This window comes from Neofelis nebulosa, chromosome 8, assembly GCF_028018385.1.
Source record: "Neofelis nebulosa isolate mNeoNeb1 chromosome 8, mNeoNeb1.pri, whole genome shotgun sequence".
Lineage (NCBI taxonomy): Eukaryota > Metazoa > Chordata > Mammalia > Carnivora > Felidae > Neofelis > Neofelis nebulosa.
In genome coordinates this window covers 1,301,546-1,320,270 of record NC_080789.1, presented here as the reverse complement: position 1 = coordinate 1,320,270, position 18,725 = coordinate 1,301,546, and positions in this window count along the sequence as shown.

Below are 18,725 nucleotides of genomic sequence, written 5' to 3'. Positions count from 1 at the left end.
CAAGAACCTCTTTGACCTCAGCCGCAGCAACTTCTTAACACATCTCCGGAGGCAAGGGAAATAAAAGCAAAAATGAACTACTGGGACCTCATCAAGATAAAATCTTCTGTACAGCGAAGGAAACAATCAGCAAAACTAAAAGGCAACTGACAGAATGGGAGAAGATATTTGCAAATGACATATCAGATAAAGGCTTAGTATCCAAAATCAAAAAAGAACTTATCAAACTCAACACCCAAAAATGAAATAATCCAGTAAAGAAATGGGCAGAAGATATGAATAGACACTTTTCCAAAGAAGACATCCAGATGGGCAACCGGCACATGAAAAAATGCTCCACGTCACTCATCATCAGGGAAATACAAATCAAAAGCACAATGAGATACCACCTCACACCCGTCAGAATGGCTAACATTACCAACTCAGGCAACAACAGATGTTGGCGAGGATGCGGACAAAGAGGACCTCTTTTGCATTGTTGGTGGGAATGCAAGCTGGTGCAGCCACTCTGGAAAATAGTAGGGAGGTTCCTCAAAAACTAAAAATAGAACTATGCTATGACCCAGCAATTGCACCACTAGGCATTTATCCACAGGATACGGAGGTGCTGTTTCGAAGGGCCACATGCACCCCCATGTTTATAGCAGCCCTATCAACAGCCAAAGTATGGGAAGAGCCTAAATGGCCATCGATGGATGAATGGATATAGAAGATGTGGTGTATATATATATATACACACACACACACACAGACACAATGGAGTATTACTCAGCAATCAAAAAGAATGAAATCTTGCCATTTGCAACTACGTGGATAGAACTGGAGGGTATTATGCTAAGTGAAATTAGTCAGAGAAAGACAAAAATCATATGACTTCACTCCTATGAGGACTTTAAGAGACAAAACAGATGAACATAAGGGAAGGGAAACAAAAATAATATAAATACAGGGAGGGGGACAAAGCATAAGAGACTCATAAATATGGAGAACAAACAGGGTTACTGGTGGGGGTGTGGGAGGGGGGATGGGCTAAATGGGTAAGGGGCATTAAGGAATCTACTCCTGAAATCATTGTTTCACTATATGCTAATTTGGATGTAAATTTTTTTTTTTTTTTAATTTTTTTTTTTTTTCAACATTTTTTTATTTATTTTTGGGACAGAGAGAGACAGAGCATGAACGGGGGAGGGGCAGAGAGAGAGGGAGACACAGAATCGGAAACAGGCTCCAGGCTCCGAGCCATCAGCCCAGAGCCTGACGCGGGGCTCGAACTCACGGACCGCGAGATCGTGACCTGGCTGAAGTCGGACGCTTAACCGACTGCGCCACCCAGGCGCCCCTGGATGTAAATTTTAAAAAGTAAAAAATAAAATTAAGAAAATGAATAAATAAAAAATAAAGTCCTTCACAGAAACATTAAAAAAAAAAAGAAAGAAAAAACTCTTTACATATTAAGCTTAACAACTCAGTGTCACAGCATTTCCGAGTCCCTGTAACTTTGTGAGGAGAGCACCTTGGAAGGGCTACTGAACACACAGACCAGTCACTACTCAGTCTGTCCCAATCCCTGTAGATTCTCGAGTTACCTGCGCTGATGCTCAGACAGCCACAGCCAGAGGAGCTGAGACCCAGGGAGTGAGACCAACGAGCTGACCCCATGCACCTGAGACCCGAGGAGATGAGACCCGAGGGGCCGAGACCTCTCTTGCACGGGGTCCCTGGTCCCCCGGCGCTCAGGAAGGTGAGCGAGTGTTTCCCCAAATGACAACAGCCACCCACAGGCTCAACCCCGGGGGAAATCCCACTCTTCCTGCTCTCACTAAGGTCAGAGTCTGTCAGAAAGACTTCAGCTTTTCCACGTCTCCCGAGAAAAGTAAACCGTGTGTAGCTGGCACCGTTAGACCCACGTGAGGTTTTCAGGAGATGCTTCTGGAAGCTGGGCAGACAGATGGTTTGCCCTCTTCCTGGGAAGATAATGGTTTGTTTTACAAATGTGCTCAGGCCAGGAGCCGAGGGGGACAGAGCAGAGTGCACGCAAGGCACGTGGCAAAGAGCGAATTCCGAGCCACTGGACGCCTGTCCTGTCATTTCAGACAAACACCCTTCACACGAGCAGCGGTTTCTTCCAGGGGTGTAGACACGAAGCCAGGACCCACATCCTTGGACCCGGTGTATGCGTGTTCATGATGACAGCACCTGACAACGTGCAAGGCGCCGAGACTGGGAAAGGGAGTGAGAGCGCACCGACCTCGCCTCCTGTGTCGGAGCACGGAAGCTGGGGTCTCCCTGCCCGGGGGGCCCACCTGCCAGGTGACTGACCCGAGCCGGGGTCTGGACGATGTGAGGGAGGGCTGACCGCACTCTCACCGGCAGCGTCGATCGATCTCAATCAGTCAACGATCAGTCCAAATGTACAATGTTCCCTTTAAATACATAAACGTGCGTAGTGTGTAAAGATATGTTTATTTATCCCTTTAAAACACACGTACGTGAACGCACGCACATGTGCGCCTGTGTAGCGATGTACGCAGCCTGTGCACGTGTGTGTGCACGCATTTGTCGATCCCTCTCATGAGTTCCAGGTCGTTTGAATCCCACTTTGTTGAGATGTACTGATAAAAAATAAAATTCACCCATTTCAAGAGTACCGTTTCATGGGTTTTGCCCCATGTGCCCCTCCCCGTACCCGCATCTCCCGAGCCCATCCCGTGACGCCAGCCGGCCACGGGCCAGCTCTGTCACCGTCGTGGGATTTTAAGACAAACAGACGTGACAGGACGCCCTCTGTGTCTGCTTCTCTCGCTCAGCGTGTTTGCAGAGAGCCTGCGGCCCACGCTCCATTCTGAGTGGCTGTCTGTCGGGCCGCACGCTCCCCGTTCAGAAGAGAAACGCACGGCGCCCGGCCCCGGCCTCGCGGCATGTGAGCACTGGAGCGCAAGCTGAGCCCTGTGGGACGTGGGTCTCCTCTCTTCTGTGCACACCAGCAGTTACCACAGTCTCTTGTGAAGTGTCTGTTCACACGTTTCGATCTTGCCTTTAAAATTGCGATGTTTGTGTTAGACCCGTTCTTCCTATTCTGGACAAAAGTCTTTCCTGAGATGTACGGATGACCGTTTGCCGCTACTTTGTGGCTCGCTTTGTCCTTTTCTTGATGGTAACTTTCTCTTGAGTTTTTTATTTGTTTTGAGAGAGAGAGAGAAAATGGGGGAGGGCCGGAGAGAGAGAGAGAATCCCGAGCAGTTTCCATGCAGTCAGCACAGAGCCCGACGTGGGGCTCAGACTCATGAAACCATGAGCCCATGACCTGAGCCCAAAGAGTCGGACGCTTAACGGACTGAGCCCCCCGGGTGCCCCTCGATGGTAACTTTCAAATAGGGAACGTTTTTAATTTGGACCAAGTACAATTCATTGATTTTTTTTTTTCTTTCGTGGCTTATGTGTTTTTATTTGTGTGAGAGATGCCCGCCAGCCCGGCCCTGGGGCCCCCGTCCTACCCCGACCCCCACGGACCAGAGCGTGTGTGTTCACTCTGGACACTGTTCACGGCCCCACCCTCTCACCTCCCCTGGACTAAGCAGGTGCGTTGCAAGTTTTTCTTGACCTTGTAACACTAGCTCAGAATCATATATATTTATGGGCACCCGGGTGGCGTCCAACTTTGGCTCAGGTCATGATCTCGCGGTCCGTGGGTTCGAGCCCCGCGTGGGGCTCTGTGCTGACGGCTCAGAGCCTGGAGCCTCCTTCCGATTCTGTCTCCCTGTCTCTGCCCCTCCCCCACTCCCATTCCTTCTCTCTCTCTCTCTCTCTCTCTCATAAACGTTTTTATTTAAAAAAAGAATTTCATATATTTAACAATCCTGCTGTTGACTAAAACTGCATTATCCTGGGAGGCCCACTCATCAGCGGCAGCAGGACACCCACAATGACCTGGGGGAGGGAGTGGGGTCACAGGACAGTTTGCATTTCAGTCATGCTACCGCTGGACCGCGTGCGGCTGCCCTGCTTGCCAACAGGCCCCTGAGGTTTCCAGGGTGGTGCCCACCGGCCGGGCCTCGTGCCCAGGAGGGGCCGTGGAAGCAGCGATCCTGCAGAGGTGAGGGATTCTCTGCTCCGCCGGAAGGGGGACATGGGACGGGGGGCTGGGGGGGGGGGGGCGGCGCTGCCTCGGTGAAGGGCCTCCCGGGTGGGAACGCTATCCCCACAACGCCCGAGCGTGCCAGGTCTAGAGGCATTCACATTGCCGGGCGCCCCGAAGCTTGCACTGGGCAGGCTCCCGGGGTCCCATGGACGGGGGGTGTCGGGCAAGCGGTCTCCAGCTGACCGGCCGGCTGGGCCTCGCCCATCGCCCGGCTGTCTCAGAAGCACGAGGCTCCAGGGAGCCAGCCCCCACTTAACCAATTAACTCAGCTTTTCCCAGAGGCTACCACCGGGCACCAACCAGACCCGCCCTCGGGGCGCCCCCGCGTCTCCCCGGTCCTGGGGTCACCAAGGGGCTCACGGGCCCCACCCTCCTGCTCTTCAAAGGCCAGACTTCCACCACACAGCAGTTAAATGTCTCTGTTTTGTTCTAATTGGGAGTCAGCAGGAGAATCAGAGATTCACTTGTATTCGTGGCATCAATAATTCGATACAAAAAGAGAAGAAAAGAGGAGAATTCGCAATCCACACATGCAGATCTGGCTACAGCTTATTACTCGTGATAACGAAAGAAGCTCCTAATTAGGAACCCACCATTCTATTTTAAGGACAGGGTGGGTGTGGGACGTGACCCCTGTGCTCTCGATATGACAACCTTACAAAGATATAACTTTGGTAGGAAACACACCAAAAAAATTAACAGGAATGAGCTCTGCGCAGTCAAGCTATGGATGATTTATTTTTAATTTTCTTCTTAGTGTCTTTCAGTGTTTTCCAGCCCCTCTCTAACAAGCTTTTTTTTTTTTTTTTTTTTTTTTCAGTTTTACAACAAAAGCATGTTTTCAAATCAGGGACAAGTCAAAGTTGAGGTCTATCAACTAAAAATATCCTCAGCCCGGTGACACTGCTAACCTCCTGGCCAGCACTTGGCCGGTGGAACATTCGAAAGCAGAAGGGTCCCCGAGTTGGGGTCCCGTGTGCTCCTGCTGGATTTCAGCGCGTGCGAGGACTGAGCTCCCGCTGCTCTGGCCCTGCTGACCCACCCCCCGGGCCTGGTGGGAATTCAGCTGCCGCCCCAGGACTTGGAAGTCCACCTGGGAAGCGAAGGGGCCGGGGGTGAAGGGCACTGCTGTGCTCTGAGCGCCCGCCCCCCACCAAATGCATATGTTGACGTGCTGTCCCCCTCCGTGGCCCCCAAAACAATTGGTCCCCTTCCACCTCCGGAGGACACGGCGAGGAGGCGGCCTCACCCGATGACGGGTCTGTGGCGCCGTGGTCTTGGGAGTTCCCCGCCTCCAGAAGATGGGAATGAACTCGTCTGTGTGAGCCCCTGTCCACGGTGCCTTTGCTACGGACGTCCCGATGGGCTGAGACACATGAGGACCGCTTTCCAAGTCCGCTTTGGTGCCCACGCCCTGTTCACAAACGGAACCAGGCTCTCGGGGGCCCGTAACCTGCCCTCCCTGCCGACACCACCCCCCCAACACTCAGAGCCACGTGGCCACCGTCTCACGAAGCTCCATGCTGACGTCTGCGGGGACACGGCTACACCACTGCGCCAGGCTGCCCGCCAGGAGGTCCACGGGAAACGTGCTGGCCAAGAGCGCCACGTGAGGGTCCCACGCTCGGATCTGGACGGCTCGGCTGCGGAGGCTGGGGCTGCTGGTCCCAAGCAGAAAGAAGCAGGGTGGGAACCCTGAGAGCCCAGCACGCTGCGCCCGAGGTGCATCTCCTGCTCCCTGGAGCCCTGACCGCAGGCCCAGGAGAAGGCGCACGTCTCCCTGAGCCAAATGTGCCGCCAGAAGCCTTCCCGCGGACCCCGATCCCATTTCACACACAGACGCCGCGTTTTGAGAACTGATGTAGGAAGGGGGCCTGCGCACAAACGTGGACGCTCGTGGTCCCCGTCTGCCATGCTGACAGGCCCCTCCCTCAAGGACACCCTCTGAGGCAGAGACAGCTGGCCCCAGGAGCCACCGGGCACGGGCCGGGGAGTGGGGCGGCCACAGGGGGTCTCTGAGCAGGACACAGTGGCCGCACGGCGTGAGGAAATCGCCCCAAGAGCGAGTGCGCAGACTCCAGCCCACGTGCAGACAGCTAAGGGGACCCTGGGCCTGCAGGAAATCCAGGCGGTGACGGGGCGGAGACCCTAAGGAACGCAGCACAAGGGTGCCCTGTGTGAGCGTCTGGGGCGAGAACTTCAACAGCCTGAGCCCCGGGAGGCCCCACGGACGGGCCCCATGAGCAAGACCCACAGACAGGCTCCGCCAGGCAGGCCCCGGGGGTTCTGTCGGGGGAGGGGATGTGCTGCCCTAAAGAACAGGGAAGAGAGAAGCCTGGAAACCCTGACACGCCTCCAGGGCCCTCCTGCTACAGGAATCTCACGGGAGCCATCAGCCTGCGGGGCCCTCGGTGGCCCCAGGGGAGGCGCTGCACTCACCGTCCCCCCGCCCGCCACCTGCTTGTTTGGTGCCCCCCCCCCACCCTCGCAGCTCAGGGGACGGGCAGCCCTCTGTTGACCGTGGCGCGCAGGAGACCTTGGGGGCAGCCGCGGCCAGCACCTTCATGGTTAAAGCGCGACACCCCTCCCCCGCAGGGCTCCCTGTTCCCTCCCTTCCCCCAAAGCCCCACTGTGTCGCTGGAGCCCTTGGTCTGTGATCTGCAAGGCGCCACACGCCCACCTTACGTTCCGCCCAAGGAGGCCACGTCCCCCTGACCCCACCCCTGCGCGTGGCACACGGACGCATATCTGCCCCCCTCCTCCATCAGACACCTGCCCTGTGAGGCACTGCCATCAGACCCACACACCCTCTGTGGCCTCCCGGCCCCTGGACCACCCCCACCCGGAGGAGACCCCAGTTCTGAGCTCTGCCTCCAGCCTCGGAGGAAGGGGCGCCCACGGGAACCTTCCACCCCAGACCCCATATACCATGTGGGCCACTCACCCTCCACCCCCACAGCTGGACGCCCCCGCCCCAACCCTGGCCACACCTGAGCTGGCCCGGAGTCACTGACTCCGCGAGGGGCTCATCTCCCGAGGGAGGCAGAGGGCAGACGGTCAGAAAGTCCCACTGCACCCTGGGCAGGACGGCTGGCGGGTCCCACGGGAACACCTGGGGAAGGGGACATGGGGCCATGTGGGCGGGGTTCCTCCTGCCCCCCCAGGCTCCACCGGGCCCACCAAGGAGCAGTCCTCCCTGTGCCCCGGGGCCGGGGTGGGGGGCGTGGATGTGCCCCCTCTCCCCTTATAAAAGCTTCAAGGAGGAATTAACTTTTCATTGTTAAATTCCCTTTCGAGGCAAAGTCAATCAGCAGGAATCAGGTCTGCTCTCTGGCCCCATGAGTCCCTGCCGGGCTTCCTGTGGGTGATGCACTGTGTCCCCGCGGTCCTTCCGTGGGACCCACGTCAGCTCCGTGGGCTTCTTGCCCAGCCCGGGGACTGGGATGCCCACACCCGGCGCTCACAGGCCTCAGAAGGGACATGTGCAATAGACATACAGCCACACACAGGCCCCACCTGACAGACATGAGAGGCCCCGCAACCCCTGACGCTCAGCATCTCAGTCGAATCACCACAGTCCCGGCCCCGCGGAGGCCCCCGGCCTCTCCTCAATGCCCACAACCTGATGCCCACACCCACTGGACCTTTCCAGGTCTCGGGACCCCAGGAATCAGGGACTCTGAGCTGACATGCCCGTCCAGTCTGACAGACCCGTCCCCAGTGGACAGCTCTTTCCCTTCTGGATCTTTCTGCGCACAACCGGCTGTGCCCACGAGGAGGATGGAGACCGGAAGCCGAGCAAGGGAGCGGAAGAGGGGAGGCCCAGCGCCTGTTTGAATCGACCCTATTTCTGTGCAGCACCCGGGCCTGTGCATCAGGCTGCCGTCCCACCCCCCCACCCCCGCCGACCAAAGCTGTGGGGTCACTGACCTCCTGGCGGGATGCTGGGTGCTGCTTGGGGGACAGCAGGGACCGGTGTGTGTTCCTTCACTGGGGCCCCCGTGACAAAGCACTGCGGCACTTTCGATGACAGACCTCCCTCCTCTCGCGGTTCTGGAGGCCAGAGGCCGAGATCCAGGTGTGTGGGGGGCTGGTACCTCCCGAGGCTTCTGTTTGCCGTGTAGACACCGTCCCTCCTGTGTCCTCACGGGGTCGTCCCTCTGTGTGTGTGCCCTGACCTCCTCTTCTCATAGGGACACCCATCACATTGGATCAGGGTCACCTATGACCTCATTTCACCTACATCCCCCCCACAAAGACCCCATCTCCGTACACTGTCACCCTGAGGTCCTGCGATGCCACCATTCCGATTGAGACCACTGTTGAACCCGGGACGGGTTTAGGATCCGAGAGCAGGAAGGAGGAAGAAAGGCACGGGCCACTTCTGGCGGATCTAACACACGTCCTCCCGCCCAGCACTGACCTCGCAGTTAGGACCCTGAGGCCCTCGCTGAGGTGACACGGTGCCCAAGGCACACAGGGCCCTGTCTCCACAGCTCGTTCTCGGCCCGAAGACCAGGGAGGGGGACCGGCGAGGGGGAGCCCCCACCCACGCACTCAGGCCCGGACGGGCGGTGGGGAGCTGCTCCCCCAGACCACAGGGGACATGGGACAGCGCCTTTCAGGGAATCCCACCGTCCCCCCAACAAGGGACGGCAGACTCTACACAGGGCAGCGTCTCACCTCCACCCAGACCCCAAAATCCCCTGAAGGGGCAGGAAGCCCCAGTGCGGAGCGGAAGAGACGGCCGGCAGGCAGTGGCTCACACCCGTGGCTGCTGTGGTGGTCGGGGTCCACTGAGCTGCTGTGGGATTTCTCCCAGACCAGAGCGACAGCATCCATGGGAGGTCAGCGTGCAGGCCCAGCTGCCCCGTGTGGACACCCACCCCCAGCCTGACCCAGTCTCGTGGCCGCCTACTGTGGACATTCACACCGAACCTGATCCAGCCTCGTGGTCCGGTTTGTTGCCAAGCAGAAGCGACCTCCTTAATAGACTCGTCTTCCAGAACCTTCCGCCGTTCCCAATAACTCTGGAGGAGAGGCCCCTCCCATTTTCAAGGCCTGTTGTTTATGTAAACAAAGTGGTTAATTAGACAGTTTGTTGAGCTATTTAAAATGCATTCTGCTTTAAAATAACAAGCAATAACGATTAAAAATCACAGCATTTTTAATACCAACGAATTCTTCCATCAAATTCTTAGAAAAATGAGTTCATATGAGTTATTAATACGCCTGCTCTAATTTCGTTCATAAGTAAATGCATCTCCGTCCACACTGACAGGTGGGAAGTTTGCAGAACAGGAACCGCTCCACATTTGGAGAAAAATCAGGGGCCCCAGGGACATGGACATCGATGGCTCCTGGCGACCCGGGGAGTGATCTGGGGGAAGGTGCGATCAGAGCCTCCTGGACGGGCATCATTCTGTTCCGGCAAACACCCCAGCTCAGGCCCAACCACAGCTAGCATCCAAAGGGAGAAAGAAGGACACTTCTCTGAAGCCCTTGACCGGGGCTGGGTGGGGGAGCAGCCCTCGAACCCTGCAGGCCACGGCCAGGCTGCGGTATGGGGACGGGCACGCCTGCACGAGATTACCAGCCCAGACTCCTCGGGACCCTGTGGGCTAGCGGCCCCTGTGAAGATGGCACAGAAGACCCCACTTGTAAGAGCCGCGTCCCTCCAGCCTCCTGGTGACGTGGGACCAGGGCAAGTGGCCTGGTGCCTCTCCATGCGAGAACACACGTGCTGGGAGCGGAAAGGCCCGCACCCCACCGAGCCTGCGGGTCCAGGAGAGGGCGAGGCTCCCGGGTGGACCAGCGGCCTGCTGGGGACGCACCGCCAGCTGACCGTGGTCCCAGGAAGGCCCGGAGGACGCTGCGGTGACCACCATGATGTGAGGGTGGCCGCCTCTGGCCAGAGCCGGGGGTTGGGTGCTGCGACCGAGTCCGGCTCCCTGACAGCAGCCGGGGGTCCTGTCAGCGAGCAGCGGAAGGACAGGGGCCACCACGGGCCAGGCAGCAGGTGGGAGGGGCAGCCACTCCCAACCCCAGACGCCCGCCAGATGCCCCTGAACCCGCAGCCCCCAGGCAGGAGGGCTGAGTGGACAACAGCGTGTCGCTCGCTCCTCCCACAAAGGGAGGCCGAGGGTGAGGCGAGGAGGCCGAGGACCCTGCCCAGGAGGAGTCACCACCCCCACTCAGTGCCTGCACCTGGATCCAGTCTCCAGCCCCAGAACCACAGACAGAGGGCGCAAGGGGCTGGATGTCGCCACCACCATCAGAGCAATGACCCCCTCCGCCCCAGGTGGTCTCTGGATGCTGACCTGGGGAGGAACACCCTGCGCCCCGACAGAGCCAACAGGCCCCGAAAGGCGGCCGTCCACGTCCCAGGCACGTTCTCCATGGAGCCCGGGGCGCACACGACGAGCCTGTTCCCGCCCAGACGGGGGGCTCCGAGGGCTGCTCGTGGCTGCGGTGTGGACGGCTCCCACGCCCTGTTCCCAGAGCCGCAGCCCTGAGGACGGTCTCCACCCTCCACTTGGCGGATATCCCTTTTGTTAGCAGCACCCCACAATGGTTCTTGACCTGTGGGCAAGACAGGGTGGAACATTCCAGAACTTGTCTCCCTCACCCAGGTGAGAGGGAGACAGACACACAGACACAGACACAGAACCAAAAGCAGTGCTATGTCCCAGGGACGGCGGACCAGCCCCCAGCGTATGGACCTGAGCAATGCAGGGAGGGGCTTCCTGCAAACAGAATGTTCCGGTAGCCCAGTGGCCCTCCAGGCACAGGGTCGTGAGGCCCCCTCGGCACCTGCTGCAGAACTTGTCCGGCGTCCATCTCTGCTGGTGGCACGCGGGGACTCCAAGTGGAAGCCAGTGGCCACGTCCTGGGCCCTGGGCTCACGCCCAACCCTCCAGCCCCTGCTTCCTTCCTAACGCCCCGCCCATCCCTGCTCCCTGCAGAGGAAATGCCGTCTGGGAGAACATTTCTGAGCCATCTGCTCTGATTCTTCCCTCCAGCATGGCTCTTGCACCCGTGTCATTAGCCACGCCTGGTGGCCACCTCTGGGGAAAACAGATGGTAAAACCCAGGATCTCCCACCGTGACCATGTGTACCCATGGGAAGGCGGGATGAGCCCTCTGCACGATTCAGGGTGTGGGAGGAGCAGCCAAGGCATGTGCAGGTCACGGGTGACCCGGAGCGGTCTGGCTGGTTCTGCCCAGAGGTCAGAGGAGGAGCCGATCCCCCAGAGCGTGCAGCCTGACAGGCGATGGTGACAGGTGATGGTTACCGTCCTAGCTAGGCGGACACTGACCGAGCTCCCCCACCATGTCAGGCTCTGAGCTGGCCAGGGCCCTGGCATGGGCAGAAGAAAGCTCCAGCCTGGGATCTTGGCTCCCTGACAGTGGGAACCACACCCTAGCTCCCACCACACAAGGGGTCTAGAATCCGTGACATCGGCTCCTGCCCCGGGATCCCCTCCTGCAGTGCCCGGGGGGCTGCCCCCACAGAGGGAGAGGTCTTCCTGCTGGTCCACTGAGTGCCACCTAGCACCCAAGCATCTCTGGGCAGTGACAAAGCAGGGGATGGGGCTTGCTCACCCCCACACCTGGGTGCGTGGGCAAGGGGCAAAGCCATGCCCTCCCCTCCCCATAGCACCTGGCCTCTTACCTGTGCACAGCATCCCCTGCGATCGTGGTCAGGTCCTTGGCTGAGCGCCCCCCTCAGCAGGCTCCACAGGAGACCCCAGGACTTGCACACAGGCTCCTGCATAGATATAGGAAAGCAACAGAAAGAACTGCATGTCTCAGACTTGAGTTAAGGAAAGGAAACATGTCAGAAAATGAATGAATGAATGAGGGCAAATTAAAACTTTTCCTTATCCTTCACTGATCTAACAGATAAGGGTTTGTTCAAAAACATAATAGTATTCACATATCAACCCATGTGGACACCACGTTAACAAAATGAGGAATGAAAATCATACAATCATTTCAAAAGATGCAGAAAAAGCATTTGACTAAATTCAACATCCACTTATGATAAAAACTCTCAACAAAGTGAGCATAGAGGGAACGTACCTCAACATAATAAAGGCCATATACGACAAGCCCACGGCTCGCAGCACGCTCAGTGGGGGAAAGCTGAAAGCTTTTAGTCCCTCAAAGACCAGGAACAGGACAAGGATGTCCACTCTCACCACTTTTATTCAACATAGTACTGGAAATCCTAACCATAGCAATCAGACAAGAAAAAGAAATAAGAGACATCCAAGTTGGAAAGGAGGAAGTGAAACTGTCATTATTTGTAGATGACATGATGCTGTATATAGAAACCTCTAAAGTCTCCACCAAACAGGGGCTCCTTGGTGGTTCAGTCAGCTAAGCGTCCAACTTCAACTCAGGTGACGATCTCACGATTTGTGAGTTCAAGCCCCACGTTGTGAGTTCAAGCTGTCTGTGCTGACAGCTCAGAGCCTGGAGCCTGCTTTGGGTTCTGTGTGTGTGTGTCTCTCTCTGCCTCCTCTGCTTGGACTCTGTCTCTCTCTCTCTCTCTCTCTCTCTCTCTCTCAAAAATAAATAAACAGTAAAAAAGAAAATTTTTAAGAAAATGTTTAAAAAAAAAAAAAAAAAGACTGTACCAAACAACGACAAGACCTGATAGACGAATTCAGTAAAGTCACAGGATACAAAATCAGCAGACAGAAATCTGTTGCATTTCTATACACTAACAATGAGCTATCAGAATGAGAAATTAAGAAAGCAATCTCCTTTACAATTGTATCAGAAAGATTTAAACATCTAGGAATAAATTTAACCAAGGAGGTGAAACACCAGTGCATTAAAAACTATAAGACACTGATGAAAGAAATTTTAAAAGATACGAAAAAATGGAAAGATATTCCACGCTCATGAGTTGGAAGAATTCATTGTGTTAAAATGTCCATACTACCCAAAGCAACCTACAGATTCCATGTGATCCCTATCAAAATTCCAACGGCAGTTTTCACAGAAATAGAACAAATAATTCTAAAATTCATATGAAACCACAAAAGACTCCAAATAGTCAAACAAATCTTGGGAAAGAACAAAGTTGCAGGCACCATGCTCCCTGTTTCAAACTATATTATAGATTATAGTAATCAAAATTTGTGGGATTAGCACAAAACAGACACACAGATCAATGGAACAGAATAGAAAACCCAGAAGTAAACCATGCACGTACGGTCAATTACTTTATAATAAAGGGGGAAAGAATATACAGCAGGGAAAAGACAGTCTTTTCAACAAATTGTGTTGGGAAAGCTGGGCGGCCACATGCAAAAGAAGGAAACCAGACTACTTTCTCACACCGTACACAAAAATTAAACCAAAATGGATTCAAGACTTGAAAGTAAGACTTAGAACCGTAAACCCTAGAGGAAAACACAGGCAGTGAGCTCGCCGACATCGGCCTTGGTGATGATTTTTTGGATCTGACTTCGAAAGTAAAGACAACAGCGTAAAAACGAACAAGTGGGACCACATCAAACCAAAAAGCCTCTGCGCAGCGAAGGAAACCATCGGCAAAATGGAAAGGCAGCCTATGGAACGGAAGCAAATATTTGCAAACATACCTGATAAGGACTAACATCCAAAATATATAAGGAACTCCCATGACTCAAAAGCCAAAAAATACACAATCTGGTGTAAAAGTAGGCAGAAGACATGAACAGACATCTCTCCAAAGAAGACATCCCGACGGCCAGCAGACACATGAAAAGATGCTCAACATCACTGCTCGTCAGGGAAATGCCAACCCAAAGCACGACTCACCTCACACCTGTCAGGATGGCCAGCGTCAAAAAGCCAAGAAACTAGTATGTTGTATGTCGGTTATGTCTCAGTAAGCGAAGCAGTAACAACGTGTTTGGTGATTCGAGCTTATGGATGAGGAGCAGGGGGAGGGACTGGGAGCGCCCCCCCCCCCCGCCGCCGTGAGGCACTTGCACCGTCCCCGCAGCGGGAAGGTCCTAATCAAAGGGGACTGGCACTAGTTATGAATGGACACCGCAAACTCCAGGGCAACCACTAAAAGGTTAAAAAAACAAAATGGAAGCAGTAATAATAGACATGCTGAGAGAGGAGAGAAAATGGAATCATGCAAACGCTCAGTTAACAGCAAAGGCGGAGAAAGACCAGACCACCAAGAAAGTTACAAAGGGCGAAGGACGACGAGCGTCAAACAGGAACCAATGTGCAGGGTGCTAATCCAACTGTATCAGTGGTCACCGTATTTGTTTGAGAGAGAGAGAGAGAGAGAGAGAGAGAAGGAGAGGGAGAGAGAGAATCACAAGCAGGCTCTGTGCTGTCAGTGCAGAGCCTGACCCGGGGCTCGATCCCATGAACCCTGAGATCATGACCTGAGGCGAAGCCGAGAGTTGGACACTGAACCCACGGAGCCACTCAGGCGCCCGGTAGTCACTTTGAACGTGAGTGGTACAAGGACACCAGCAAAAAGACAGAGACTGTCAGAGCAGGTAAAAAAAAAAAAAAAAGACCCAAATATACGTTGTATCAAACAACTCACGTCACACACGAAGGCCCAGGTGGATACGGGCAAAGGGACAGAGAAGGACGCGCCGCCCCAACACCGACCACGAAACGCCAGAGTCGTCTCATCCCCGCACCAAGCAGGTTTAAGGGCAGGGGACGTCCTCACGATGGAGACGGGCATTACGTGCTGCTGACGGGATCCAGGAAGACCCAGCCATCCTTAATGTGCACCTGGCAAGAGAGCCCCACGACCCCCACGCCCCCACACACACCAGGTCAGGTCTCCCCCTCCCTCGGCCCTGCCGTCTACACCGCAGGCACACTGTCTGCCTGGCGCTCATCCCCACTGCCCTGAGATGTGGGAGCTCCCCCCCCCCCCCGGCCCAGCTTTGCTCCCATCACCTCCCAGGTGGCTTCCCTGACCGCCCCCACACATGCTCCTGCCTGGAGCCCCTCACCGTGCTCTGGCTTCTCCAGAGTCCCCACCAGGCGGCAGCGGTCACAGGTGAAGGCCTCCAGTGGCCCAGGTAACAGGAGCGAGCAGGAGGCTGGAGCTCTCACCCAGAAAGGACGCAGCGAGAGAGGTCGGCCAGGGCTGCCGCTCTGGGGACCCCCAACCCCAGCCAGGGGCGATGACCCTCCAGAGGAGGGGGCTCCGATGAGCTCATCTGTCACAGCACAGGAGCGCAGACCCCTCCCCTGAGCCGAGGCTCGGGCAGGTTGGGAGGGCATCAGCATCGGGACGTGGGGCACCCGCCCCTGAAGGCGGCGAGATGAGCCCAGCGGGAGACCCAGGCTGAGCCCCCATCTCTGGGTGCCCCCGCCTGCCGCACGGCGTGCTGCTCTGTGCCCCAGGACCGGGTGGAGACCACGCCTGGCCCCACGACTGACCCGCAGGACGCCCAGCCTCCTGGCCCGGGTGACCCCGCAACTGTGAGAGGGGTGGGCGAGTGGCAGCCACAGCGTGGAGGGGGGAGGGCAGAGGCTCATCGGAGCAGAAAAGGGTCGGGGGTCTGCCCCCTGCAACACCGGGGCCACTCGTGTTCTCTTCCTGGTAACCGACAGGCAGGGCGGACTCAGGGTCTCTCTGAAGAGCTGAACTGACCCGACTGAAACCTCCAACCCCACGAGCGCGTGGCTTTCAACTCACGGTCACTGGGAAGTAAGCTGGTGGGACATTCACACTTGGGGGCTTTTCAGAGCAGAGCCGCCACGAAGATCTGCAGATTCGGGCCAACTGTTCACATAGGTAGCAAGAAGGTAAGGTTCGGTTTGATGCCTGAACTTTGACAAAGACTCGTTTTCATATATGTGTTGTGGAAGCAGTGGCAATCGTGAAGTAGCCTCACTCAGGAGGGCAGGGGAGGGGGCGGGGGAGGGGCGGGGCAGGGCGGGGGAGGGCAGGGGAGGGGCAGGGCGGGGGAGGGCAGGGGAGGGGTGGGGGAGGGGAGGGGAGGGGCAGGGGAGGAGGGGTGGGGAGGGGGAGGGGAGGGGCGGGGAGGGGGAGGAGTGGGGGAGGGCAGGGCAGGGGAGGGGAGGGAAGGGGAGGGGTGGGGGAGGGCAGGGGAGGAGGGGGGAGGGGAGGGGAGGGGCAGGGGGAGGGCAGGGGAGCAGTGGGGGAGGGGAGGAGGGGGGGCAGGGGGAGGGCAGGGGGGAGGGGAGGGCAGGGGCGGGGCAGGGGCAGGGGAGGGGAGGGGAGCGGAGGGGTGGAGGAGGAGGATCGACCCTCACATCCGCAGCCCTGCAGAAAGCCCCGGAAGGGCTCGTGTTCGGGGACACTGCAAGCAGGCAAGGTCATGGGCGGGAGGCTCTGGACTCTGCTGTCAGAGGGCCAGCATCGAATTCGCAGTGTCTGCAGGTGCGTGAGAAGGTGGAGACGGGGCCCCGGGAAGCTCACTCACTCACGGTGCCATTTTGGGGCCGTGTCTGGGGTCCCGACAAACAGCACAGATACAAGCCCCTTCCCAGGAGAGACGCAGGAGTGAGTCCATTAGCCCAACTCCCGCTTCCCTCCAGAGCCCCCCAACCCCCGGGGAAGGGGCAAGTTGGAACACAGCCCCCTCCCCAGCAGCCCCTCCACGGGAGGGAAACGGTCCTGCAAAGGGTGGGGGTCTGGGCTGCTCCAGACCTCCCAGGGTTGACTGGAGCCGGGCTGGTGCTCGGAGGGGTCCACGGCCCCCCCCAATAAGGGAACAGCTTTGGGATGATACCGGCTGGGGGGACACCCCACTGGGGGACGGCACATCCTTCCCTAAACACCTGAAATGAGGTGACTGCTGGGCCTCGGTCTGGACGGTCCGAAGGCTTAGAAGCAGCCCAGAGCCCTGCCAACAAGGGCCCTGGGGCCCCAGCTGCCTCAGACCCCCCTTCTGGTGGAGACCGCGGGGCGAGAGCTGCATAAATAATCACGTCGCTCCTGGTGCCCACATGTCCTTATAACCAGCCGTTCTAGAACATAAATAAACGGAAATGTGTCGTTTGTCAGAGTCCAAGCTCTCCTGTCCCGAAAAGAAGCAGGCGTCTGCACATTTTAGAGCAGCGTCTGAGGGAAGCTTTGCCACCCAAATCGAGAGATCTGTGTCCCCGTGTTCAGGCCAAAACTGGGGGTGGGGGTTACAACGGCCCAGCTCCTCCCCACGCTGGGCTGCAGGCAGGTGGGAGGGTCCAGGCCCAGAGCCTTGCGGACCCCACCAGCGCGTCACCTTCACCAAATGCCCAGCTGCGGGCCTTCCGGAACATTCTTTCCCGTCCCTCCCCTACCAGCACGTGCGAAAGGCAAGCTACGCAGGCCCTGCGGGGGCCTCACCTGTCAGTCCTCGCGCCCCCGCGGACCCGTTCCGCCGGCAGCTCCTGGGGACCAGCCCAGAGAGAACCTCAGCTGCTCCCCTTTGTTCCTCTGCCCGGAGCAGGAGCAGGAGCAGGACGGCGTCCGAGGCGCGGAGACGCGTGCAAAGGAGGATCTGGTAAAAAAACACAGTGAAACTCGGGCATTAACGGATGAACTGGTCACAGATGACAGTCCTATTCGAAAGACAGTGACTCCCTTGTTCATGTGTTTACTTAATTTTAAGTAAGGCTCCCCAAATCCCTAAATCAACAGTGGGTTCTGCAAACTGTTGCGTAAGACGGGAGAGCTGAGCCCTGGGAATGGCCATCGCGCGCAACAGCGGTCGCACAGCGCCACCTGCGGGGGGCCGAGGGCACAGCCCCCCTCGCGCTCCGCGACCCCGCGCGGCCACAAAGGGAACCGGGAGCCGCAGGGCCGCTGTAACTCAAGAAATTCTTACACGAATGTCTGGAATTCACTGGCTGGTTTTTAAGGAGAAGACCTTCATCTGAGTAGCGATTTCTGGGTTCCGCAGAATCTGGATCCAACGGCCACGGGAGAGGCGCTGCGTGGGCATCGGAGGCACGCCTGAGGCTGTCGTCGGAACCCGACTGAACGCAGGCCGCCGCCGGGGCTCCCACGCGGGACCGGAGCCCCCCCCAGGCCCTGGGGCCCCACGTGTGCTGCTGCTTTGCAAAAGCCCCAGGGAATCAGCCCCTGCCTCTGGCTTCTGCAGCTCTAAGACCGGGCCTGCTCAGCTGCTCCCCAAAGACGGGCAAAGGGCCCGGGGCCGCGGGGCTGCCCTCCCTCTGTGCGGTGCCTCCTTCTGCCCCCTGCGCTCTTCCCTCTGGTCCTGCCCGCCTCTGAGCCTCTAGTGAGTGCAGGGCCCCGAGCAAGGGGCTTTGGGGGCCTGAGAGGAGGGGTTCGTGGAGATGGGGCTTTTCCCTCCGATTCCTGACGTGCCTGGACACGAGGCCTCTGGGGCACACCCAGGACTTCCTGAGATTTGTGAACAGGAAGGACTAGACCAGTGACCGGACACTCTTCCTTCCTCATGTCAGTTTTCAGAATCCAGTGGCAGCCCTGGTTCCAGTAAATGGCTCTTTGTCTCCTTTCAGGAAATTGCGTCAAGGATGGCGGTAACAGAGCGGCTCGGAAGGAGTGCCCCGTAGGGTCTCAAGGGATGAGTCCGATGTTGGCGCTGGAGGTGATGGGGAAGGT